Below are 26,677 nucleotides of genomic sequence, written 5' to 3'. Positions count from 1 at the left end.
GGTTTTTTTGTTACCTTTTCAAGCTCCAGCTTCCTCCCTTGGAGAGCGTAACAAATGTGTAATGGCCTTGGGGTCACTGTTCTGAGTCTGCTGTGTGGTAGGTATGTAGTAGGGCATTAAGGAAGCTATTTTCCTCAGGTGCTGTGGGTTGTGTTCTCTTCCTTGAAGGCATGCCTCTGCTAGAGCTGACTGAGGCCATCTTTCTTACTTCTGACCACATCTGACCACACACCTTCCCATTCTGAGATGCTTTCATGCTTCTGCTCAAGGGCCAATGTGTTAGGCCAAGAAAAGCACCCAACTGGATTTTCAGGATAGTGGTGGGACAGCAAGGAGTAGAGATCTGTGGACATGGACTAGAATGACTTAAAATGACAAAAATATAAAAAAAAAAAAATACCCTGAAGAGAAAAAATGAAGTTTTCATCTCACTGGAGGACTTTTCAAATTATGTCATAGTCCAAAAGCGACACTTCAACACAGAATCATCATCTCCTGGAAAGATTGTAACAAGTGACAAATGGGAACATCATGATCAGGCAACAGCAGACAATGACCCCTAGCAGACTAACAGAGAGAGAGAGAGATGCCATAGGCTCAGTTCTCATAATCACATTTCAGAGCATGGTTTACTGCAGTCAATATTCCTTTGACAGACCTGCTCATATGACGGGTGGTGACCAGTAGCCCAAGAGCTGAATGTCCCCCTTTTCTTTGCCATCTCAGGCTTCAGAGCTGCTCTTCTGGCTCACTCTGTTGTGACAAGGCCATTCTTCATGTGACCTGTGCCATTCTTCATGTAGCTTTGGTGGAGGAGAAACAGGTTAAAAACAACCAATAGACAGAACAGACCATCTGAGCAGACGAGGTTTCATCTGAGAGAGAAAGAAGACCGGGAAGTTGCCCATGGAGATAAGCACACAGATTCGATTTCCTATCCATTGCAACTCCAGGAGGAAGCAGTTGCCTTCACAGCTGGAGGTACTGTCCTGCAGAAATCTCTGTGTTTTTATTTTGACTGGGTCTCTCCTCCCCTCCCTCCTGCAGCCTGCCTTCTTGCATGGGTGCTCTGTTGAGGCAACTTGAAGGGTCTCATTCATTCCCAAGGCTACAGAGGGAGCATAGACTGAGTGTGGTGAAAAGTGCCTCTGTGTTGTGACCAGGAAAGCCCAGGCAGGAGCAGAGTGAGTTTCTCTCGGTCACAGGCTTTTCTTTCTTGCATCCTAGGTGAGCAAATGATAAACTCCCACAAAGTCATAGCCTGTTCTCCCAAATGGTTCTTGTTTCTGAAACGGAATCTATGCAGCCCAAGCTGGTCCCGAACTTGCAATCCTGCATCAACCTCCTAAGACTTAGGATTGCAAGTGTGTACCACCATTTCACAAAAATATTTATTTATATGTTTATTGTCGTACTAGGTTTCAAATCCAAGGGCTTGTGTGTGCTAGGGAAGCCCTCTCCCACTCAGTGACATTCTCAGGCCAGATGATCTTTACTAACAAATAAGAAATCTGGTTTTGCCTCCTGGACACAGAGATGTAAAAACCATCAGTTAAGATTAAACATAAATCGGGTCAGCTCTTAGGAGGTACCATTTCTGGTGTGTTCAGGCACCACTCATGGCTGATGCTGCCTCCTGCGGCATCTTCCTGTCTTCCCTGGACACAGCCATCCATGAATCCCTTCTCCCCTGACTATCCCCAAACAGTGTGACTGACATGTAAATGGTGTCAGGTGGGTGAGCTGAGTCTGGAACCCTACCAGCCCTCCAGTCACAGAGTGGGAAAGCTTGAGAATAAACACTGCTTCTTTAATTGATTATAAGCTAGGAGAAGCAGCTTTTGCAAAAGCTAATTAGGGCAAGCCGCTTGTCATAGCAGCACGGTCAATCTCACGGACATCAAGTCCTGAGCTGCTGCTATGCCGTCTCCTCTGCCTCCCCTCCCCACTGCCTTGGGTCTTCAGTTTCTCCTCCTCATGTATCTCTGCCATTTCCTTCTGGTGTGATTAAATCTTGAATAGTGCACAATAACCCTGGCTCGCTGGTTCTTGTTTCAAGTCAATAAGCATGTGTGGCTCTGTGTGTACATGGGCGCGCGCGCGTGCGTGCGTGTGTGTGTGTGTGTGTGTGTGTGTGTGTGTGTGTGTGTGTGTGTAAGGTGCTGTGTTTTGTCCAGTCTATAGCAGGCATGACAACTCAGGATAGAAATAGCACAGAGTCATCATTAACAGGCAGGGTGGGGAGTGTAATGGGTATAAAAATGATTCAGGCTACTTGGTGCCTTGAAATAGCTTATCATTAGTGGTGTGGTCATGGTTGGGGAGGTTTCAAAAAGGGGAAGAAGAACGTTGTGTAACCAGCTAACCTTGGAAACATCTGGCAGAGTGAGGTGCAGGCTGTGTTATGAGACTGAGGATGGGGAAACTTTTATTTTGATGAGGTTTGGCTAGCTAAGCTTATTTTCTTTCCTTTGCTTTCTGTTTCCCTCAGGAATAGGATGCTTGAAGGGATAAAGGAACCCGGAGTGGAGTTTAACATTTGCTGAGGGAGATGCTTTGAGTGGTGGATTCTAGTATTTGCAGGATGACTTGATGATCGTCTCTTCTTTCCCTGCCTTTCAGTGCCATCTCAGTACTGCTGTCCTCACACCTTACAACATCTCTCTCGACACTTCTCATGTGAGCACTCTGAACTTCCAGAGGTAAAGACAGAAGGTCCGCTTCATCCCATATTAGATTTTGATTTTTAAGAAATGAAATTCTTTCCTGAAGCATGCCCTCCCCCAGTTTTCTGAACAGCTTTGCTTTTGTTAGTTCAGGCAGCTGTGGCAAATACCGCAGACTGGGTAACTGATAAACAAGAATTTATTGTTGGAGAGGAGGCTGCCAAGTCCATGGTAAAGGCATCAGCAGTCAGTGTCTGCTGAGGTCCCTGTCCTGGCTCACAGGTTGCCTGGTTGCTGGGCCCTCACACCACGGAAAAGAGAAAGCATGGGTCTCCCTCTCCATGGGTCTCTTTTATAAAGACATCAGTTACCTCCTTGAGACCCACCCCTAACACCATCCCCTGGAGGGGTAGGTTGTAACATGTGAATTTGCAACACATGAATATTTGACACAAATATTCAGTGCCGTCAGCATTTAGCAAGGGGAATGCCTCCATGTTCAGCACAGACACAAAACTGACCACAGTTGAGATTCTGTTGGAAAGGACTAGGGATGGTAGTTGAATCGACCCACAGTATCAATGGTAATTTCTTCTAGTATTTGTCAGAAAGGACATTTGTCTCATTTTGGTAACTGAACTTCATCCTCCCACCCTCCAAGAGGGTCTTCCCATGTGTAGCTCTCACCGCCCTTGGCCTTACAGAAGCTCCCTACCAGGATTTTTTTCTTCAACTCTGGTTTTCTTGACCCAGCCCTGCTTCCTCCACCCGGACCTTCACATAAGACTTCTGATCAGACAGACCTGGGTTCAACTCTTACCTATGCGGTGTCTCTCAATAGCCTCGTGGCCTTGGGCAAGTCACTTAACCTTCTCAGGGCTCATAACTTGTATGCCATTGCGTGACTGTAAGGACGACAGAGTGGCTACAATGTACCTAGCCTGAATGGCTGGCCCCAGAAAGGTGTTCAGTAAGTAGTTCTCTTTACTGATGGGCCTGTATGGAGGAGTCTTTATATGGCAGGCATATCGTGAGGAAATTATTTATAGGTGCCTACAAAGTAACGACTCAGGGACACCCGCGTTCGCACTAGTTCCTGAGCAGCTCAAGACTGGAAAGAAAAAGTGAATGTCTGAGATGCCAGAGACAGTGAGAGGCAGAGGTCAGACCTGACCCCATTGCTGCCCAAAGCCTGGCACGTGACCATTATGCCAGTCTCCCTGGCCCATGTTGCTTCCTACAGTGGACTTGTCTCCGGTGACAACAAATTTTCCCATCAGGCAACAGACCTTAAGAGAACAGGCAGCTGAATTAAGAGCAAGTTGTGTGGTGGTGGACAATGATGTGTTGGAAGAGTAAGGGTCATATCCTGCCTAAGATGGCAGGACAGGTCACGTGAGGAAGTGGAGGCCTGCTCTACCCAGGACTTCAAGCTGAGTTGGAGGGGCTCTTCCCAGCCACTGTGATCTCAGCCGCCCAGATTTGCCTGGCAGTTCCCCTACCTGAAGCTAGGGGAAGCAACCAGACCCAGAGATCAGAAGCCCCATGCTTCCCACAACATCCTTAAAAAGTAGGTTCTGTTCCAGGTACGAATCATTGACATTTTGAAGAGATTAGTGTTTGACTCGACAGAACATGGAGGACGTGGCCATCTTTCTTTGGTTTGGTTTGGGCAGGTTGTAGTAAATGATTCCAACTGGTAGACGGGAGGCAGAATCAAAAGTTCAGGGATCCTACCAGAGCTCGGGGGCTCAGAGAACCAAGGAGAGGCAAGAGGGAGATAGAAAGCCAACCCCCTGTCTGCTGCCTGTCCTGAGTTTCGGTGACTTCTCTTTGATGTTTGAATAGTGACATTGGGGCCTCAGATCCAAACACCAGTGTTGAAAATAACACACTCCATGAGCAGAAGCAGATGAATCACAAACCATGCTGGAAAGGTCTTTGGAGGACATATTTTTAATTTTATTGTCTTATTTTTTTGTATTGGATAACACAAGAGCCGGTGATGTGTGATGGAAGGCAGTAGGCTGGGAGCGTGCGAGTGTCTTAATACTGTCTCCAAACTGTTGAACATCTATAAACTCCTTGCCTTTTGTTTTTCTTTTTCTTGCCCTTGGGTTTTGCAAAGAGCATAAAGCTAGGTGTTGCGAAAAGGCCCTCTCCAAACTGAGTTGAGGGTGAGCACCACAAGAACCGGCCAGAGAGTGCGCTAGAGAGCAGAGTATCTCAGGTCTGCCTTCAGCGGAGTCTCTTCACTGAGCACAATGAGTGGCTGGTGGGTGTTGTACAGGCCAAGCTTGCAATCAATAGCCTCCTTAGGCTTCTCTGAGCATTGCTAGACCCTAGATAATGACAAGTTTGCATTTTAAAAGAACTTTCTTTTATAGGATTTCACTGTAATGTTGGTTGGAAGTAAGATGAAGGAGGTTTTTATTGTTAAACCAAATGTACAGATGTAGGCCCAAATACTTTAATGACTTGTGGGGGAAGGTTTGTGACTTCTGTCTTTGGATCCAGATCGTGGCAGACTATAGTACCTGGGTACTGTGCAAGCTTCCTTTAAACCGTGAGAAGATATAGGGACTCTTGCATTTATGATATGTCACGATAGTGCTATTCAGCAGGGGAGAGGATGATGCCATGAATTGTTTGGGTCACTAGCTGGCTCCATAGGGTCTGGGTCTGTTAGACACAGCTGTGCTTTGGGCACATAGTGGCTTATCAGAGGAGAATGTTCATATTCTAGGTTCCTAACTATAGAACTGGAACACTGGAGAGTACTTCAGAGACTTTACTCAAGCCATGATCACAAATAAGGAGAGTGAGACTTGGTGGGGTTGGTGGTCTGTTCCCAGGCTGAACAGCTAGGCTATGGCAAGAGCAGTGCTGAGGCTGAGGCACTCTTCTCTCTCTAGTGCATACTGCTCACATTTTCTTCTTTCTGTGAGTTGTCTGTGTGGAAAGCCATGGTTAGGAGCAGAGGCTTTGGAGTCAATGAGCCCCAAGCTTGCACTTTGCCCCTTTGTAAGAGAATTGTGCACCCAGGGCACATTGATGACAGAAGGGAAGGTTGAGGACAGCGGGGCGGTGCCAGCTAAGATTGTCCCTCTTGTTCAAGAAAGGAAAGTTTTCCTGATGCTGTCTGTGGGAGACTTCTGCTTCCATTTCATGGGCAGAATGGGGTCAGCAGTCATTGCTTCATTGGAAGGGAGGAACCATTAACTTGTAGCCTCTGTAGTTGGAGGCAGGAATGAGAAGAGGGTGGGACCTGGATGTCTGGGGTCAATTAACAGAGTCTGCCTCTGATGGATCCTGAATTCCAGGGAGCAGCAGGATGGGTCCTGGCCATGGTGAAGCCTCATGCACTGGATCACACTATACAGAGAAGTCACGTGGCAGTAAAGGGGATGACCTCGACTTTTCAACCTGATGGGACTCTCTCCCAACTCCCAGGCCCACCAGTGGAGTGACAGCAGTCTTTTTCTAAGAGCATGTAGGTGTGGCCACTTGGAGAAAATACAAAAACTTCCTAAGATACAAGATGTTTTCTACTGCCACCAGATGTCCTCTGGAGGGTTTCCTACTCCTTAATGAACAGGCCAAGCTAGTCCTGATATTGGAGGCCTGTAATCACACTTCCTGGGAGGCTGAGGCAGGAGGATGCCAACTTCAAGACCTGGCTGGGCAATTTAGTGAGACACTGTCTCAAAATAAAGAGTAAAAAGAGAGCTTGGAGTACCATAGCTAAAGGATAGAGTGCTTGCCAGCACATCCGGGTCCTGGGTTCAACATCCAGTCCTGCAAATCAAGGAACTGGTAACATTAACCCGAGTCTCCATTTCTTAGTTCTAACAGGGTCATTTCCAGAGGGCTCTCCCAGAAGGGTTTGTGTGGCAGGGTCACCGCATGGAACACATCTGTGCAGTGACAGCTGCTCCTAGTTCCCTAACTGGCCCCACTCTCCATCTCGGGGCCGTGCTTTCTCTTTCCACCAACCCCTTGAAGATGCAGGTCTGTGCATTTTACTAGGGAAGGAGCCCAGGGCTAAGCCACTGACATCAAAACCAGGGGCAACTCGGGGAGGAGAGTGAACTGGATGCTCTGGTCCCTGCCATAGCACCCACAGCATCCACAGCATTGTCCTGTTCCCCTCCTGGGCAGACTTGGTTTGTGTTTCAAAGACTCTGCCTGGGCCATTGTTTATGCAGTGCTGGGTTCCCAGAGCAGGGTGGGCGGTTGATGAATCTGTTAAGTAGGAGTGGGAAGGACAATCTGGAGTCAGAAAGCCACCACTGAACTCTTGTGGACTTTGGAGAAGGCTTGAAGAGTGGGAAGCTGAGCAACCCAGTGCGGTGGGTTTGAAAAAGTCATTTCCCTCCTGAATCTTTCACTTTCTCGTGTGAAATTTTCTTGTATTGTCAGCTTGGTGGAGACCACAGATTTCAGTGTAGACGTCTAGTCACCTGCTATGCCCGAGGGGATTTTGCCGAATAATTGTAATGTTCACTTAAATATTTGTCCTAGACCTCCACTGTGTTTCCCTAAGATCCTGTCCACCCACCAGGGTTCTTTGTGGGCTGGTTGTGTTGCATTCTCAACCTTTATGGAAAAGGAGCCCCTGGACTACTAGGGCAATAAATAAGGTGGCTAATTTTCTCTCTTTTTCACTGAGGAACTTCTTGGGGTCTGACAGAGCATATCACTTCTCTTGCATAAAATGTGGAATTGTCAATATGCAGACGCTTCAATGGTCAAGACTCTGGCATTCCATTTCCATCAGTGTGTACAGGATATCCTGCCTGGCTTTGGCCTCAGGGCAGGTCGGCAGTAGTTTGGAACATGGTGACGTTACATAGAGTCCCGAGACAGCGTCACTGGTGGTAGAAAAGAAGTCACTTGTCCAGGATATTTCTTTGTTGAGGAGCAGATTATGTGATGCATCAGTGCACTCACCCCCCAGGCCCTGATAGATTTTAGTGGTTTTATTGTTGACATTTGTTTGTTTGTTTGCTTTTTTCTCATGGAGAAAGATGATGCAGAATGGCCAGGGGGAACTTGTGTACTTTTACCTCTGTGACTCTTTGCTTCCGGTGTGATGTGACGCAGTCTCTTCTCAGGAAGCAATGGTGAGATCTGATAGCTCACTGTCCTCTGGTTGGAGCAAAGGGTGACAAAGTCAAGTGGAGCCACGAGGAAACTGGGAAAAAATCTATTTAAGATGCTCATGGCCATGTGTGAAAAGTACAGTGGATTTCTGGTAAATTGCTGTGTATGTCTTCTCGAAGGGTACATTAACAGCTATTGGTGAAATTATTAAGGCCACTCCACGTAGATAAAAGGAGATTTATTTAATGGCGTAACTTACAAATTAAGGGATAGGTAGGTCGCGGGGTCTGGGGAAGGTGTATCGCAGTCCAGCGGTGTTCTCTGGAGCTCTGCTTGGTACACCTCTCTAGTCCAGGGTCCCTCAACAGAGAGCGAGAGCCCGCCGATCCAGATCTCAGGTCCCCAGGCGCCTCCTTTCGCCCTGCCTTGTAGGCGTGACAGTTGCTGAAGTCTCAATGGGGGTTGGAACTTCCAGATCAAAGCTGGAATGGCTACCCACTACAAACAGCCCTTTATTTGAAGAAAATGTTCACGAGGTGACATATAGCAATGTTGGAGTGACATTCTTCCCTTAAAAGCGTCAGAGACTCACTGTGTAGATGAAGAAACTGAACTTTGAGAAGATGTTGGCTTCTACTGAAAACCAAGAGTGGAGAAAATGAACTAAATCACATAACGACTCTACTGTCGTCTCACCCCCTCCCCCACTCCCACCCCCAGGAGCTGGATCTGAGAGGAGCGTTGGAGGTGGTGACCTAACCTGTCTGAGTATCTTGAAATTTGGAGTTCCAGTGGCCGAAGGCACATGATTACAGCAGCAGAGTGGGCATGCCTGTTCTCATGTCTTTCATCCACATTGAAGCAGCCCTCATTCTCCAGAGCTCTGTTTGTGACTTTGCATACCCTCTCTGTCTGGACTTCACTCCTGTGTCCTCCTCTGGAAGTTCCTGCTTATTCATCCCTTTCCAGTGGTCCACTTTACTGTGTCTCTGTTATAGTCCCTCCTAGCTCACGTTCTAACCACAACATCTGACCAGTGTCTCCATCTCTCCAGTTCAGTGCTGGACAAGGACAGCTGGGACTTTTCTGTCCCATAGATTTGTGCTTCAACAATGTTCGATGTTGAAGATATGTTTGTCAAATTAGTTACTCAGTCAACTGGTCATACTATTCTCAAAGTTGAGAGTATGCCAGAGGCTTAACACCTCCCACAGAAACCTGTATGAACTCATTCAATCTACGGAGCCTTTTCTGGGAGCTGGGGGGTGCTCGCTGAAACAAACCAGAGAGTACTGAGGGGAGTTGAGACTGCCAGAACTTATATTTAGACTTTCAATACTGACCACCAATATGGAGCAGGCCTTTTCTGCCCACCACCTCCATCAACCTCTATACCAGCTCCAGATGTCATTGTCTATCCTCGCTTTACATGTGAAGAGCTGGGGCAAAGGGGCATTCCAGACTTGGTTCAATATCCCAGGACATCGTTCAAAGGCAAAATCAGTTTTGGGTCTCGGCCAGTTGAAGGCTAACGGTGGCGTCTTTGACTATCGAGTCGTACAGCCTTTGAATACCTTTGCCACAGTAGGTATTTAAGTGCTGTAATGATGGCGGAGAGATGAGAGAGCCAGAGGGGTGCAGCTTGGACTTGATTTTCTTACTTCGAAGTTTATAGAACTGTAACTGAAGATTTTCTAAAGAGACATGGTATCCCTCAATCTGTCAGGTGATTGAGAATAATGGACCCCAAATAAATGAGGATTTCCCCAGGAATTTCGTACTGGAAAGAAAAGTCCAGCTGTGGAAGAGATTTCACACAGTTTTAACAACTTGCCAGACCATCTTACAGGATGAGACAGAGGCCTAGACAATGATGGGTCAATGGTGGGTGGGACCACACTTTGACCCTGACTACTTAGGTGCGAATCTCCTTGGCCCTCTATTTAAATGTTAATCTCACTTCAGGATTCCAAAGACAGATTATAGAGCATCACTGGGTCTCTTTGTTCCTCTTCCCTGTGTGGCCACATTGAAGAACTCTCCATTTTCTGCCTTCCACTATTAATTTGGCTCTTTTAGTTGGCTTATTGAGGATGGGCAATTGAATCTGATTTGGTGCACAGGCTATAACCTCATGTTCAATCACAGTACAACCCTTAACCAGGGTCGGGACTGGAGGCTTGGGCTGGTACTGAATGCTCAGATAAAATATTTAGAAAGACATTCCTGAGCCTCCTGGAAGCTGGAATCTGTAGCATCACTGTTGAAAACCAGATGTGATGGGCACACCCACCTACCTACAGTCCCTCGATCTATTGTTGGAGATTGGGAGAATTGAGAGGCGAATGTCAAGTAAAGTCCTGAGTGGGGGCCCAGTAAGACAGAGTGCAGTGACCGCACAAGAGCTCCAGCAAGAGCTGCCTCCTGAGGCCAGGGACTCAGCTCCTGCCTCATGTTTGCCTAGAGAGCTGGGCATGAGCCTGGGTTAGGAGAGGAAAGGCTTCCAGCTGTTTTCTATCAGCCCAAGGCAGTGGTCAGAGCCTGGGATCTGTCTGGACTTTGTAACCCTGGAAGGCTTTGCTGCTTGCAGCAGACCAAAGAGCTGCCAGAAGGCCGCAGAAATGCCTGAGAACAAAGAGGTGGTAAACACACACTGAAACCTTTTACCAACTGGCTGGGTCCCAAACCAAAACGAGAAATGAATTGCTGGGCTAAGCAAGACTTTGTGTGTGTGTGTGTGTGTGTGTGTGTGTGTGTGTGTGTGTGTGTGTGTGTGTGTCCGTCCATCTGTGTCCTAAGTTGTTGGGAAAGAAAACCCTGTTTTAAATAGGAATGTTTAGTTTGGACCATTGAAAGCTGTGGACAAATGAACATAACACATTTGGTTTCTACAAATTTGTCTACTGAAAAATTGTTCTGTTGAGGCTGGGAAATATTGGCACCTCGCGTTTTATACATACTACTAACATTACTGGGAGAGGAAGCCAAGTGTTTGCCAAGGGTTGACAGTGTGACAGGTCATGGTCACAGTTAGAGCAGTGACTTCTTTGGCCATGGTCTTTGCAAAGCATCATTGATAAGAACAGGCTCCTGGGAGCTGGCAGGCACTCTCTGATTTTTAAACAACACTGCTCTCTTTGCCCTCATGGGACAGAGAAAGAAGCTGATGTTCAGAATCTGAGCTCGAGTCATTCAGAGGAGAGCTGGTCTTTCAGCCCAAACCATGCTACATTAGCTGCTTTTTCTATGTGAAATACAAATGATATCCCAGGCCAGTTCAATGTTAGTTAATAGGATGTGCAAATGACTTCTTAATTATTTGCCTTTTTCTTCAGTATTGAGCCTTGACCTTAGGGCTTTGTGTATGCTAGGCAAACACTTTACTACTGTGGGGGTTTGAAAGAAATGACCCCCAAAAGGGAGTAGCACTAATAGGAGCACTATTAATCACTGTGGCCTTATTGAAGTAAGCGTGGCCTTGGAGGAAGTGTGTCACTGTGAAGGTGGGCTTTGAGATCTCTTTTACTCAAGCCACACTCAGTATGATGCTCAGACTCCTTCCTGCTGCCTGTGGATCAAGATGTACATCTTTCAGCTCCTTCTCCAGCACCATATCTGTCTGCATGCCACCATGTCCCGCCATGATGATAATGGACTAAACCTCTGAATCTGTAAGCCAGCCCAATAAAATGATTTCCTTTTTAAGAGTTGCTGTGGTCATGGTGTCTCTTCACAGCAATAGAAACCCTAACTAAGGCAACCAGTGAGCTATATTTTCAGCCTATTTATTTATTTACATTTCATTTAAGATTATTTATTCTTTCACAGTTTTATATAATGTTCCTTTCATTATGTTCTTCCCCCATCCCTCTTACTCCCACCCCTTCCTGATGAGCTACTCCTTCCCAGCAAGTCTTCTTCCTACTTTTATCTTTGGTGTGTGTACGCATATGCACACACACACACACACACACACACACACACACACACACACACATCCACATCCACACACCTCTTGAGTTTAATTAGGAATGCTTGCATGAGCATGGGTGAGGGATTATTTACTTGAGAAAGGGCAACTTACCAGGGCTACATCACTGATGAATGTGATTCCTTCTCCCCCCAGCAACGATTAATGGCCCACAGGTCCTAGGCACCCATGTGTTCTACCTATCCATGAGCTGAAGGATCCAGTCTGGTACAGGTCTGTGAGTTCATGGTGTAATATCCCTGTCATGTCCAAAAGACAGTGTTTCATCATGCTCCTTCCCATCCACTACCTTTTACACTCTTTATCTTTCATGCTCTTCTGTGTTCCCTCAGCATGGAATATAGATGATCTATTTAGGGCTAAACTCTGTGCAGTCACTTATTCTCATCACTGAGTCTGCATCAATAGTTCTAAGTTACCCCCTCAACGAGAAGCTTTTCTGACCAAAGCTGAAAGCAGCCTTAATCTATGGGTATAAACACAGATATTTAGTTGGCAATTTGACTGTATGTCCACTTAACGAAACAACAGTAATTCCCTCCTCCCTCAGGGTTTATGACCTCCCCAGTCATGGGCTTTTAGCTGGGATAGCAGTACCACACATGAAATCCCTCTCGTGAGGCAGGCCTTGAATCCTCAATCAAAAAGCAGCTGGTTACCTCCATTACAGTCATGCCCCTGTTGCATCAGTGGGAGCATTTTGTTTAATCTTTTATTTATTTATTTTTTATCTTGAGACAAAGTCTCACTATATTGCTCAAGTTGGCCTTGAACCCACTTGATAACCTAGGCAGGCCTTGAACTTGCAATCTAACTTTCTTAGCCTCCCTAAAGCTTGGCTTACAGGTCCACACCATTGTGGTTTAATGTATTGGTTTAACTGAATTTCAGCAGAGTGTGATACTCGAGAAGAGTATCCAGATGGCAAGGGCTGGATCCTATTTCATATCCTCAATGCTTTTATTTTTCTTATTATTCACTTTGGCAAATAGATATGATGCCATAGCCCCTGATCCCTAATGAATTAAGACTTAGTAAACTTATATGTATACTTAGACATGAGCTCTTCACCTATGTTGCTACTTGTGGTTTTTCTGATTTTTGGATTGAAGTTGGGCCATGTACGTGTGGTTTTTAATTGAGCTGGTGTTTTGGGAGGAGGCTCAGTGTGAGGGCTTTACATCGACACTGTGTGAGCTTTAGGGATAGTGTAAGTCACAGCCTGAGGATGTCGGCAGGGCAGTTTACCATCTGGGAAGTTCTCTGGCTTTCTTCCATGAAGGGCTTGCTGTAGAGGTTCAGTGGGATCTTTATGAGGTTGCAAAGCCTGTCTTGTAGGAACGGGCTTAACCAGAAAAAGGGTCCAGCAGAATACACTGTTTTGGTATCACAGGTGAATCTGAACACCACAGCCAACTTCATATAAAATAACATAAATAAAACAAAACCATCTTACACAATTTCCCTTCCTTTCTTTTAAAAAAGATTTATTTTTAATCAGGTGTGTGTATGTGTCTGTCTGTCTGTCTGCCTGTCCCTGTGTGGGTATGCGCACAAGTGCCTGGGTGCCAGAGGACTGAGATCCCCTAGGGGCTGGAGTTCTGAGAGGTTGTGAGCTACCATGTGGGTGCTGGGAACAGAACCCGGGTCCTCTGGAAGAGCAGCCAGTGCTCTTAGCGGTTGAGCCATCTCCCCAGCCCCCATAACTGCTCTCAAGAAGACAGTTCAAGTGAAGAAACAGATAGCAGCCACCGAATGTCTTCCTATGCTCTTTCTCATGCGGTCACTTAGGTGAAGTACCCTTTAGGTGTGTCTGCTAAGTGGCCGAATATCCATGGTCCATCCAGAGAGAATAAAAAAGCAGGACAGTTGTGAGCTCGGGTCATCTGGCACTCACTAGCATTGTCTTTTTTAAGACGAAGATCTTCAAACTCTATTCACTTTTCAGGATGGGGAAAGGTGGCGCAAAGAAGGAAAACCATTTACTTCAACTTACACACTGCATTGTCCTCAAAGGCTCAACAGCTGTGGAGCCGCTGTCACGTCTGGGTGTCGTTCTGAACACGGGGTGCCGCAAGAGCAAACCTACGGCAGATCCCTGTGTTCACGGAGCTCACATGAAGGCTGACGGCTAAACTACAAATGCCGTGCTTGGCTTCTGAAGCTGCAGGCTGCCAAAGCCACACCTCCAAGCGTTGGTAAAGTGTTAGTGTTTGTTGGGCTTGTGTTAGTAAGTTCATGGAACCCAGGAAGTTCATGGTGTTCACATCTCTCTGGTTCTAGCCCTTTTGCATCCATGTAAGGGGGTGTCTGAGAACCGTGAGCACTTTTTTGAAGACAATGAACCCAATGAACCTATCTGTTCTCTGTTACTAAGTTTTTATGCCTCCTGGAGCAAAAATGATCTGTTTCTGTGGGGACCAGGCTCTCAGCGCTGTGCACATTGCAGATGGGCCGCCCTGTGTTCCCGATTCATGCAGGACAGTTTGGGCTATATTCATAGTGGAGGATGGGAACCGTGGAGAGACTCTCCAAGCAAGGGTTTCTCTTTGATGCTCTCCGTGGGCACTGCCTAAAATCAAACACCATGCACAGCTGCCTCTCTTTGTTCTTGGCTCCTCAAAGAACTGGCCTATTTAAATGCCTCCCAAACACTGAGTGGATATGTGGAAAGATCCCAAGACCAGGACTGGGAAAACTAGTTTCTGATCTTGACTCTGTGGATAAGTAGCTGGAGTCTTGGTCAAGTGCTAAGAGTCTCCAGGCCTCTCTACCTCTGTCTTTAAGAAGATAAACTCTCAGTTCCCAAAATGCAGATGGCCTCTCTCTGGGAATTCACTGTGACAGAAATATTTGTGGTGATATTTTGTGTATGATCTAACAAATAAAGCTTGCCTGAAGATCAGAGGGCAAGGATTCCTGTTATAAATATTGATATTTGTAACCTATGCTATAGTTCTGTCCAGTAGTGAACTCTATGCAAAGCCCCAAATGGAATCAACTCCGACTTTCTGTGGAGGGCTTAGGGCTGACTAGAAGAGGAGACTTTTATGTTATTGTTATTGTTGCAATGTTATCAATCATTTACCAAGCTGTTGGAACAGCCAGATACTGCTAAAGTGCTTTCTTGTGTTATGTCCTCTGTCCCTCCAGCAACACTGTGATTTGGTCCTTTTTGTTCCCCCATTTTATAAACAAGAAACCCACGGTTCCAGACGGCTAATTAGCTCACCCAGGCTCACAGGCTAACAGGTGACAGGAGAGAATCAAAACTGGGTCTGTGTGGGTTCAAATATGTATGCTTTAGAATCTGTTGATTTCAATGTCAAATGGGCACATGGCATGTGTGTACAAGCACATACATGCATGCAGGTGCTGCTGTCTTGGGGTGAGAGCATCTCATCCATCTGTCCGCCTTCCATCTCCTTTATCTCTGGAGTAGGAAGGTCTGTCCATTTCCCAGAGGACACTAGAGTCTGGCAAGTATACAGAGCTCAAACAACGCTCCCCCTTGTCCTTCCTGCCTAAGCCCAGCCCATCCAAGGTGCAAGAGCAATTAGACACTTTCCAGAAAGGCAGGTTAACATGCAGGCCAGGTCAGAATTGCAGCTGACTTTGCCTGACCTAAGGGCTTCCATAATTAGACCCTGATGATCTGTGTATAAGAACCAGAGGGGATGCCCACAGGGAAATAGACAGGTGTGCAATTCCAAAACTTTTGTGACCCTTAATTCCAGCTGCCAGATGTCTCTCAATTAAAAAAAAAAAAGACAATTTCACTCAGTTTTTCAATCTCAAGGTTGCAACGATTTTCAGCTCTGGTGAGGAGGAGCACACAGTGAGACCCAGGAGATGTTGATTTCAAATGAATTCGCCTTGCTTTCTGTTCACATTAACAAAGCTGCCATTGATGGACACTGAGGGCATAAAAACCCAGAGCACATAAGCCAGGATGAGAAAGTGAATCGGAAGATGATGGCTTTGGGGACACATCGGCCGAGCTCTCTGTGTGCTCCCAGGACTTCATTCCAGACCAGCAGCACTGTCCTGTGCAGGGACTGTGCTAATAACTCACGTGCAGATATCCCCTCAGCTGGTAGACAGCCTTCTGGTCTACCGAGTCCTTTCACAGCGAGCACCCATGCATTCATGTGCATGCCGCAGTCTGGTGGCTGGAATACTTGGTTACAAAAGAGCTAACAAACCTGGAGCAGTGCTGTGTGTGCGTGTGCGTGCGCGTGCGTGTGCGTGTGCGTGTGCGTGTGCGTGCGTGCGTGCGTGCGTGCGTGCGTGTGTGTGTGTGTGTGTGTGTGTGTGTGTGTGTGTGTATGCTCTAGGCAGGCCCCGGTCACACTTGCTGGCCACATTGATTGCCTTCAGAACAGGATTACTGCAGACCTCCTTCCTAACTGAAAAGATCACATACCTTTTCCTGGGTGTCTGGGTGCTGTCTGCTTCTGTTGCTGTTTACACTAAACAACTTCAGAGAGCTCCCCCCCCCCCCACGCCTCCGTTCTCCATACTGTCCCTCCATTGCTATGGCTTGAGTCTCAGTCAGTCCCAGCAGACCGCCCCACCCCCAACCTCACAGTCTGTGCTGAGGGGAACTGAGAGCTGATGTTTTTGTTTCAGAGTCCTGGAAGCCATGAGCGTGCACCTGGCTGAGGTCTCAGGGACCTATATTAGAAACCAGCTACCCTGACCTTTCAGTCACTTTAAAGTATTAAAGTAGGCATGCTATTTGAGAAGTGTTGAGATGAAGAAGACAAAGGGATTCTCTGACTCGGGAGTAGGTAGTCTTTGTTGCCCTAAGGCTCAGAAGCCCGGGGGAACTGCCCTCAAAGCAGGGGTTGTAGGGTGGGAGACCTTTGGGCTCATTGAAAGGGCTCTCCCCCACAGTTCCCATTTCCCAGTGAATGCAGCTTAAACTAAAAGGATACAAATCTGGGATTCACTAAATAAAGCCACAAGAAAACAAGCCAAAAGGACTGAGGCCGAGAGAAGCAATACCAGTGCCATGGAATCCCTCCTGGTGACCATTGGCAAGGCGCAGGGAAGGCCCTGGTCCCCCACTCCAGGGTGGCTCTGGATGAATCACACACAGTAGAACAACGGGGCTATTTCTCTGGAGTCATTTGTCAAGTTGACATCCCTGCCCAGGGTTATTTAGGGCTTTCCAAAGATGCTCCTCTCCCTCCCCGCCGCAGGAAGCACCTGCGCAGCTGTTGAGCTGTGGTTTTGCTCAATAGCACTTTGATATCCCTTAAGGCCATCAATTACCTTTCTGTCTCCACTGGCAAGGACTTTGGCTGAGGTAAATCAAGGGACACTGGGAGAGGAGGGTGAAGAAGAAGAAGATGGAGCATTCCCTTGGGATCTAAGGCTGGACTCTGTTGGGAGGTGACTTTCCCATTGATTTCTGTGAGATTCTTTCGGGCAGATGCTGTCTGCATCCTGGACCTGTTCTGGGAGAGGAGGTCCCGTGTTCCTTGTGAATCCTTTAGAGCAGTGGTCTCAACCTTCCTAAGGCTGCAACCCTTTACTGCAGTTTCCCCATGTTGTAGTGACGCCCCCAACCATAAAATTATTTTCGTTGCTACTTCATAACTGTAACTTTGCTCGTGTTACAAATCATCATGTAAATCGCTGCTGTGCGACCTCCTAAGGGGTCGTGACTCACAGGTTGAGAAGTGCTGCTTTAGAGGAAAGCACTTTCAGATGTGCGTGACTGGAGTAAATCTGATCTTACCATTCAGGTGACTTGAGGGAAGGGGGAAGTTGGAAAGGAATCTGGAGAAAAAGCATTGAAATGGTTGAACTTGGAGGACGAGCCTCTGAAAGCAGTGAGGCGAATCAGGGATGTTGAGTCTAAGGAAGGCAAGGGGTAAACTAAGAATCAGCTCTGCTGACGGGGAGAACAGTCTGCAGCCATCCATTACTGGTCATTCCCACTGACAGCACAATGTGGGTTAGAGAAGCTCCGGAGGTGCCGGAGGGGTTTGGCTCTGTGTGGGCTGAGTTATCGTGCTGTTTTTATTCACGACTGGTAGGTTTATTTCCTGGAGATTTGTGTGAAGGAAAATGTCACCCTCCCAGCTGGAGTGGTACATGGGACTCAGTTTACACTGCCCCCCCCCCACCCCCCAGCTTAATCTTTGTGTCTGAAGCTTCTATTTGGAATTCCTCTCTGCCTCTTTGGATCCACTCTGTGTATGGAAGTCCCGCTTATCTCCTTTAAAATCATGTTGAGTTATGACTGTATTATGACTCAGAAAACAGTGAAATGTGTGTTAGTTTTCATGTGCTATAATAAACACCAGAGATAATTATTAATTTATAGGGACATACGATCTAAGATCCTCCCTCCACGCCCCCTCCCTCTTAAATGTCCCTCTTCTCCTGATGCACCCTGGGCACCAAGTCTTCAATAATAGGCCTTTAGGGGACACACAAGAGCCAAACTACAGCATTGCCTATTCATTCCTTTGCCCACAAGTTCCAAGCACCAGTGCACGGAGTGCCTGTGACAACCCTGCTGTGCCACTGAGCTTTGGGAAGATAGTATGGCAAAGAATACAGCGGGGCCTCCAGGAGCTCATTCGGTCTTTGTCTCTGTATTGGAATCTTTTAAGGACCCCATCCCATGGTTTTCTTTTTTTTTTTTTTTTTTTTTTTTTTTGGTTTTTCGAGCAGGGTTTCTCTGTGTAGCTTTGCGCCTGTCCTGGAACTCACTTGGTAGCCCAGGCTGGCCTTGAACTCACAGAGATCCGCCTGGCTCTGCCTCCCGAGTGCTGGGATTAAAGGCGTGCGCCACCACCGCCCGGCTTCACATGGTTTCTTTAAGCCCCCAAGATATCAGGACACATATCAGCCTCTTGCACTCCAGCTTTTCGGCTCCTCACAAATTCCTCAAGAGTCCACGCAGAGCCCATTTCTCCTCCATGGTCAACACAAGTCCCCTTCCTTTAGGATAATTCTGGTGGCCACTTGGGGTTTATAATTCTCTAGCAGCTGGGCTCTCCCAGTGTTCCTTGTGTGGCGTTGGAAGGTTTCTGAGGAGAGAGAGAGAGAGAGAGAGAGAGAGAGAGAGAGAGAGAGAGAGAGAGAGAGCGAGCGCACCCAGGGAGTTTCTCGAGTCTGCCCCCAGCTCCGATTCCCACACTCATTGTGGACAGGCCCTGAGGCACCTGCTGTCCAGTGGGCCTCCCTCCCTAGCAAGGGCTCTGTTCTGAGCAGTGAGCCAACAGCTCAGGGCCAGCCAGATCTGCCACATCAGTCGGTACCAGTAAGAAAAGGGAGTGGCCATTACAGTTCAGAGCTCAAGGGAGAGAGGCTTGGGGATCGCTTTTTAAGGGGGTCTTGTTTCGCAGGTATGGAAACTGATGCATGCAAAGCCACAGAGTGAAGTGACGTAGGATTCAGATCTGTTCTCCTTGTCCACACTGCTGTTTCTCTGTAGCCCAGTCATTGGAATCATCAAGAGATTCCAAGACACATGTGGATGAAACAGAAAGTGTATTTGTTTCCTATTGTGGCTGCAGCAAGCCTTCCTTCCTACCAACACACAAATTTATCTTATAGTCTGTAGATTAGAAGTCCAGCATGGGTTTCACTGAGCTAAAGTCAAAGCTGGACTCCTTTCTGGGAATTATAGCAGAGAAACTATTTCCTTGTCTTTTCTATCTTTTAGAGACTGCCTGTGTTTCTTGGCTCATGGCCTCTTCTTTCCATCTTCAAAGCTTCCAATGTTAGAGTAAGTCCTTCTTGTGAGGTGTGGTACTCTGACCTAGCTCCTTCTCCCTTCTAAGGATCTGTGTGATTACATTGCCCTCCCCAAAGTGATGCAGGGTACTCTGCCACTCTAAATCATTTTAAGAGTGGTTTTAATGTCTCTGGTATGCAACACTATGTTCACACGTTCCAGGGATTGGGAGCCGAGAACTTTTTGGGGTGGTGGAGGGCATTGTTTTTCTACCACTGGGATAGAAAGTAAATTTCTCTCTCTCACTCTCTCTCTCTCTCTCTCTCTCTCTCTCTCTCTCTCTCTCTCTCTCTCTCTCTCTCTCTCTCTTTCTCTCTGTATTTCTGTCTGTCTTTCTCTCTCTCGTTTCTTGTGATCTAAAAACTTTGGTCTAAAGGTGTTCTAGATGGTTGTATTTAGCCCCACGCTTCTCCTATCATCTGAGTTAGTGAATCGGATGAAGATGCAGAGGAAAGGAATGATAATGTCACACACACAGAGAAGAGACCGTGTTGACACAGTGAGATGGGGACCAAGGGGAGACTCCCTGTTTTTAAGGACTGAGAATTCCTAGCCCTTACAGGTACCTGCTCAGTTTGCACAGGGTAACTGACTCGAAACACCTCCATGGGACCCTGAACTCGAAGCCCTGCTGGCATTAGGCCAGTTCCCAAGAGAGAAGGGAGGGCCAGTGCTCTACAGGATTGAAAAAAGGAGCCAGTGACCTCAGGCTAGGGTAATGGCAGACTCATGACCTCACAGAACCTGGAGCAGTGGGTTAACCTGTGGGACACAGGCTCTTTAGGGATCAAATGACCCTTTCACAGGCGTCGCCTAAGAACACCAGAAACCACACATATTTATGTTATGGTTCATAACAGTAGCAAAATTATAGTTATGAAGTAGCAATGAAATAATTTTATGGTTGGGGGTCACCACAACATGAGGAACTGTATGAGAGGGTCACAGCATTGGGAAGGTTGAGACCCACTGCTCTAAGAGGATCTTAGGAGGTCTCTTCTTCTTTCTCACACAGTGAATGACCTTGAAGACCTTTGAACACCCGCCATCCCCTGCTTTATTTTTTGTTCAGCTCTGGTTAAAGGTAGGAAATTATTTAGATTCCTCTATGTTTCTAACTCTCCAAGTCTACGTTTTTTTTTTTTTCTTCTGCAAAAATCCAGATTTTATCTGGAGTTATTAGTGATATTTGGCATTAGTAAGAAAACCAGGCAAACTCTTGTGATCTTTTCCAGGATAGTGAGACAGTAACTATCACTGTACCTTGGTGGGTGGGGGGATGTGAGATCTAGATCACATGTGTCTTGTGGCCCCCACTTAGGGGACCAAGAGGAAGGGGAAGAAGATCTGAGGCAGGAGTCGTCTGTCTGTTGGGGCTCAGTGGCCTCTGCAGCTCCCCTTCTCTTAGATGTTGTAATGGCTGTTGTTTAATTTAATTTAAATAGACCTTGTCATGGGGGGCATGACGCAGGAGAGTAAACCTCATAGTTCACACACTCATCACCGTGGCCCAATCAGCATCCTTCCTTAGGTACTCTTTTAATCCATGGGACGGACATGGTGGGGGTAGGGAAGCAGGGGGCAGGACGAAGCATATTTCTGCTTAAGTCACAGGTTATGGGGAGATAAGTTGATTTGGTGATTGAAGGGACTCTAGCCAGCCCAGGCCTGGCAAACATGGCTCTGGCAGGCCTTGCCCTTCTCCCCCATTCCCCCTGCCTTGCTAAAAACCGGTAGATTACATTCCTAAAGCGAGCCACCAAGGTCTGTTCCCTTATTCGGCCACTTCTTCCTCCTGAGGCTGACTACCAAGGTCCAGCTATCAAAGTCCTGAAGTCCAGCAATCAGAAGCCCCCTTGGCTCACCTAATTAACACGCCCAATTAAAATTAAACCCCTCATCCTAACACAGGGTTTCCCCTTTACCTTTATAAATGGTCATTTTCCTATGGGCCAGTCTGCCTCCTCTCTATCTGGGGCAGTCCTCTGTCCCTCCAGGACAAATACCCCTTCCCCCTGTCCCTTGTTCCCTTCCCCTTCTCGCTGTCCCGTCTCCTGTCTTTGTCTCGTATTCCCTGCCCGCTGTCCCTCTGGAGAAAATGAATCTCCTTCGTGCAAGAACTCAGCCTTGGGGGTCCTGAGTCCAACTTTTCCTTTCAGTGACCTCACCTCGTGGAGGGACACGGTCTGGGAAAATGGCCGGGGCGGGAGGGAAAAGGGGAGTGTGGGCACATCCTAGGAGTGTTTTCCCATCTCCCTGTCTGCCACCCTTTCTCGTGGTTTTGTCACACGAACAAATGGATTTCCATTTTAGGTTTTCATTGATTCAAGATGTGCCTTTTCCATTTGCAACTCCTGAGTCCGGGATGACTTCTGTTCTCAGCTTTCCTGTTTGCTCAAGACTCTGAAAGGCAAACTGAAAGATGGTGAACGATGAGCATCCGAGTCTACCGTGTCCGGGCAATCAGTGGAAAGAGGGTGAGACATAGCCCAGGGGAGACATTTCAGAGGTGTCTTCATGGAGCATCTTGTAGTTCTGTCTTCTTCCTTTATTTCTTTCTGGATTCCATCTTAGTTAAAATGAATCATAGCCCACATAGACTGATGCTAACCTTGGGAACCCCAGGGAGGGTGCTTATATTCTGTGGTATATATTGCATATATACCAAGTGTAAATCAGAAATTTAGAGAGTCTTTAATAGAAAAACTTGATGTTTTCCTTTAAGTAATTTTACATTTATTTACTCATTTGTGTGTGGGGAGGTGAGACATGCACCTGATGGCATTGTGTGGAGTCAGGGGACCATTTGCTGGAGTCGATTACCACTTTCCTTCCACAATGTGGATTCCGGGGAACAAATTAAGATCTCTAGGCATGGCCACAAGTACCTTTGCCCATCGAGCCATCAGCCTGACCGGAGCTTAGTGTTTTTGCCAACAGAGGAGAAGGAAGAAGGAAAGGACTAGAAAGGGATAGAGAGGCAAGAAAGGTAAGAAGGAAAGGAATGAGCAGGACAGACCCAACTCCACCAGTCAAATGCTGCTTAGATATGGCTTATATGTAAGACTGTACTAGTTTCAACTTGTCATCCGGAAGCAACAAGAAGAAACCTTACCGTGACGACAGATGCTAAGAGTTAGGTGTGTCCGGCTGTAGGAAAAACGCACATCTAGGTAGACAGGCAAGCGGAAAACTCAACAGGCAATTACTCACATGGGCTCTTGAGGGAGGAACAAGGAGGGCCGGGCCCACATTTTAACCAGAAGTTAAATGAAAACACATGGAAAATGTTTTTCAGATTCCCTGTAAAGCTGGGAACAGCGCGCAGAAGAGGCCACAGTGTCTCCCTCGGAGGGAGGCTGTGAAGAAAAGCTCGGCCTGCCTTATGGTTGGGCTGCCAACCCTGTTTGTTTGCCTCTACCACGCTGTAGCCACATCTGCTTTCCACTAACGTGTGGGGGAAGCAGTTGTCCCCTTGGACCTCTGAACATAATCTGTCTGTGGGGTTTACATTGTTTCCTGGCAGACTCAGTTTTTGTGCGTTTGTTTCAGGAAGAAAGGGTTTAGTGTGTGTCTTTATTTCTGAAAAATTCAATTGAACAAAATGGTACATGGTTTCTCTCAACCTTTTAAACCGGTCTCAGATTTGGATACAGTGTTTATTTGTGCCGTTGTGAGTCAGGATGGATCTGAAAGGCCAGAAGACACCTGAACTTTTGACTCTACTCTGAGGCTCACACAGTCCAGTGTGCATTGTTCTATCTTAAAAATGGAAAACAAGGAACTATTCATATCTTGTTCTCAGAGCCTTTCCCCCTCTTGGAGACTGTGCCTCCCACCAAATGCTTCTAAACACCCCAGGAAACCACCGCATCATTGTGAACAGACTAATCGCCACACACCACTTGGTTTTCCTTCCTGGACGTCATGGGCCAGAACCCTGTGGTTCCCACGTTGTTTCTGTCATCGTCCCCAGGAGTGTTAGCTCTTATCCTGAGTCCAGGCGGGACAGCCCGTCTCAACTCCAGCCCTTATGTAAGTGGCTGTGGGGAGAACCGGTAATAAACAAACAAAATTTTTCTAGTCCTTGTTTTCTCTGTAGCCTTGAAGACTATTTCCCAGGCTCCTTCAACAGGATGGCAAAGTCCCTTCTTAGAAATGACTCTCTGTAGTTCTAGATTCTAAATCAGAACAAAGTGAGATGAGCTGATCCAAGTTGTAGAGAGCTGGGGTTTGTAGGCGGCTTCTTTTCCAAGGCTGCATTTCAGAAGGCCAGCCCACATAACCATACTACGGGAAACCACAAAAAAATTGCCTGGCCGTTCTAGGACCATAGATAAAGGGCCATCAGACCATAGGAAGGACAGGGGCTAACCTGGGAATGGAGAAGTGATGTCAAGGTTCCCAGCACCAAGTCAGACTCAATGTATGGACAAAGTACATTTATATGTATGAGTGGCACGTAGCCATATACTTGTAGAATCCACGTTTCCTTGGGCTATTCCATCTTGGAAATTCAAAGGAAGAATGATTTATGATATCTGTCTCAATCCGTTCTGCCTTGAACTCCCAGGACAGAATTTAGTGGTGAGCTAACTACAGTTCCTCCCATCCGAGGAGAACATCCTGTGGATGTCTCACAGGGAGGCTAAGATGGATGGAGACTTTCCTGGTCCAGCAGCAGGTGGGGGAACTCCTGGGAACCACAGCTGTTGCTCACTAGAAGTCACCCAGGAACGCTGCCCACCTCCTCCCTCTAACTCCTGCAATCACGTCCACCATGAGGGGTCAGCAGAAGGTTCTTCTACTCCCAGGTCCCTAGCAGTAGCTACAGTTGTGGACTAACTTCCTGCTCTGAAGGTCAGGCTGGCTGAAATCATCTCACAAGAAATTGCCAAGTGGTTTCATTATTTAGGAGGCAGGAATGGAGATAAAGATGGGAAGTGTCATTTACTACTAACATTAGGGAGACAGAGGCAGGAGGGTCTTTTTGAGTTTGAGGCCAGCCTGGTTTACATAGTGAGTTTCAGGACAGCCAGGGCTATGTGGAGAAAGTCGAGAGAGGACGTCATTTTGGAAATGTTGCTCCGGGTCCAAGAAGTCTACACATCTTGTCATTTGTCTTAGTTAGGGTTTCTGTTGCTGTGAAGAGACACCATGACCATGGCAACTCTTATAAAAGAAAACATTTATTTAGGTGGTTTACTTACATTCCAGATGTCTAGTACATTATCATCATGGCCGGAAGCAAGGCAGTATACAGGTGGACATGGTGCTGGAGAGGTAGCTGAGAGTTCTACATCTTGCTCAGGCAACAGGAAGTGAACTGTCTTGTTGGGCGTGGCTTGAGCATACAGGAGACCTCAAAGCCCACCTCCACAGTGACACACTTCCTCCAACAAGGCCACACCTACTCCAACAATGCCACATCTACTCCAACAAGGCCACAGCTATTCCAACAAGGCCATAGCCTCTCAATAGTGCCATTCCCTTTGGGGGCCATTTTCTTTCAATCCACCACGTCACTTCCATAGCATGGAAGAGAGAACCACCTGAGAGGAGAGCAGTTAGCTAGGTCACTTGTAGCTACGTGAACTGTAGGGGTGCGTTAGCCATCTTTCATATAACCAAACTCCCCAGATCATCAACTTACGGAGAAGAAAGGTTTCCTTTGGTCGCACAGGTTTGGAAGTGTTCAGTTCACAATCAGTTGGAAGTCGGTGGCAAGTCCGCTCATTATGGAGTAAGCTGCTCGCTTCAAGGCCAAAGGGAAAACAAAAGAGCAGCCTCCCACAGGCCCCTTTGAGCGCATGCCCCCTGCCACCTTAGACTTCTCATTAAGCCCCTCTTCCTAAGGATTCCACTATACCACAACAGGGCTACAGTCTGGGACAAGCCTTTGGTCATGTGGGGGACAACACAAAGGTCATTTAGTAGGTGGGCACTTATCCAAATCATAGCAGGGTTCAGAGCCAATAAAAAAAAAAGGACTTGTTGAAAAATTAAGCATTTATGGGTGGCAGCAATTGGGTAGTAAAGAAGTGCGTGACCTACATAACCACAGAAGTCCTTGGCTCCTGATGCTGCTCTGACCACTACAGCCTCCATGTAGAGTCGTTTTCAGAGCGGAGTGTCCAGAGAGAACAACCACACTGAAGGCTGTGGGATACAGTCGAGGAGAGAGAGCCGCTACCTGGCTGCTGCTAGCAGGGCAGCCATCTTTCTAAGTACCCACTACCTAGCAGGCCACGTTGAATCACAGGCATTCTTCCAAGGACTTTCCACAGGTCCAATCATTTAATAGACACGCAGGTCCATAAACACCATTTGTCTTCACAACAGCCCCACAAAGCAGGTACTCATTCCCCACAGCTTTTTAAAGGGAGGAAACTGAGGAACGGTGGAGTTTAAGGAAATGGTGATTTAGAGTCTGGCTCCCAGCTTTCCGATAAAGAACCTCTATTTCCCCAGTCCCTGTGGAGCTTGCTATACTGTGAAGGACTGGATTATGCTAAGCTTACAGAGAACTGATTTATTGACTATAAAACAGAGCCATTCCTCCACTGGGTTAGGCTCTGCCATTCTGGTAACTAAGCTACTTATTTCCAGTAATCCAGGGCACCTCTTTGGGGTATTGAGGTGCCTGCAGTGACTAAATAAGAATCAGGAGGCTGATCTGAGAGCATGGAATCAAAACAAAGCTAATTGCAAAATCTCGGGAGAGATGTCGGCTAGACGGAGGCATTAGCTGAGAAACCATCCTTGTGTTTGAAGCATGTCTTGTTGGTAGGCAGTGTGCTTTTGGCTGCTGAGTACAGGCCTCTCACCATATAAAGGGCATTTTTCCTCTGTTGTCAACATCTTGTTATCAACTCACAGCAGGTACATAACTACCAAATAGCTTGCTCCCCCACCTCCATGCTTTAAAAACGTGTGTGTGTGTGTGTGTGTGTGTGTGTGTGTGCGCGTGCGCGCATGCGTGAGCACACCCTGGTGCACATGTAGAGGTCTGAGGACAATTTTCAAGAGTCAATTCTCTCTTTCCACCCTGTGGGTTCTGAGGATGTAATCTAAGTCATTAGGCTTGGTAGCAACTTCCTTTACCTGCTGAGCTATCTGGCCATCCCTTGCCCTTTTCTTTACACGGCTGCA

General features: G+C 47.1%; 1 long non-coding RNA gene across 1 annotated transcript in view; it reads left to right on the top strand.

The window, feature by feature from the left end:
* The window catches only part of LOC128107147 (uncharacterized), a 29,751-nt gene extending 6,143 nt beyond the window's left edge, over positions 1 to 23,608 (top strand). The window contains exons 3-7 of the long non-coding RNA XR_008216982.1: positions 727 to 981; positions 2,492 to 2,702; positions 20,541 to 20,609; positions 21,839 to 22,002; positions 22,824 to 23,608. This is a non-coding gene — a long non-coding RNA (uncharacterized LOC128107147). The remainder of the gene's footprint in view (positions 1 to 726; positions 982 to 2,491; positions 2,703 to 20,540; positions 20,610 to 21,838; positions 22,003 to 22,823) is intronic.
* The last annotated feature ends 3,069 nt before the right edge of the window (positions 23,609 to 26,677 follow it).

The sequence above is a fragment of the Peromyscus californicus genome, unplaced genomic scaffold (assembly GCF_007827085.1).
Source record: "Peromyscus californicus insignis strain IS unplaced genomic scaffold, ASM782708v3 Scaffold_12__1_contigs__length_115047231, whole genome shotgun sequence".
NCBI lineage: Eukaryota > Metazoa > Chordata > Mammalia > Rodentia > Cricetidae > Peromyscus > Peromyscus californicus.
Note: the sequence above shows the minus strand (reverse complement) of the source record. Positions and strands in the feature narration are given on the sequence as shown.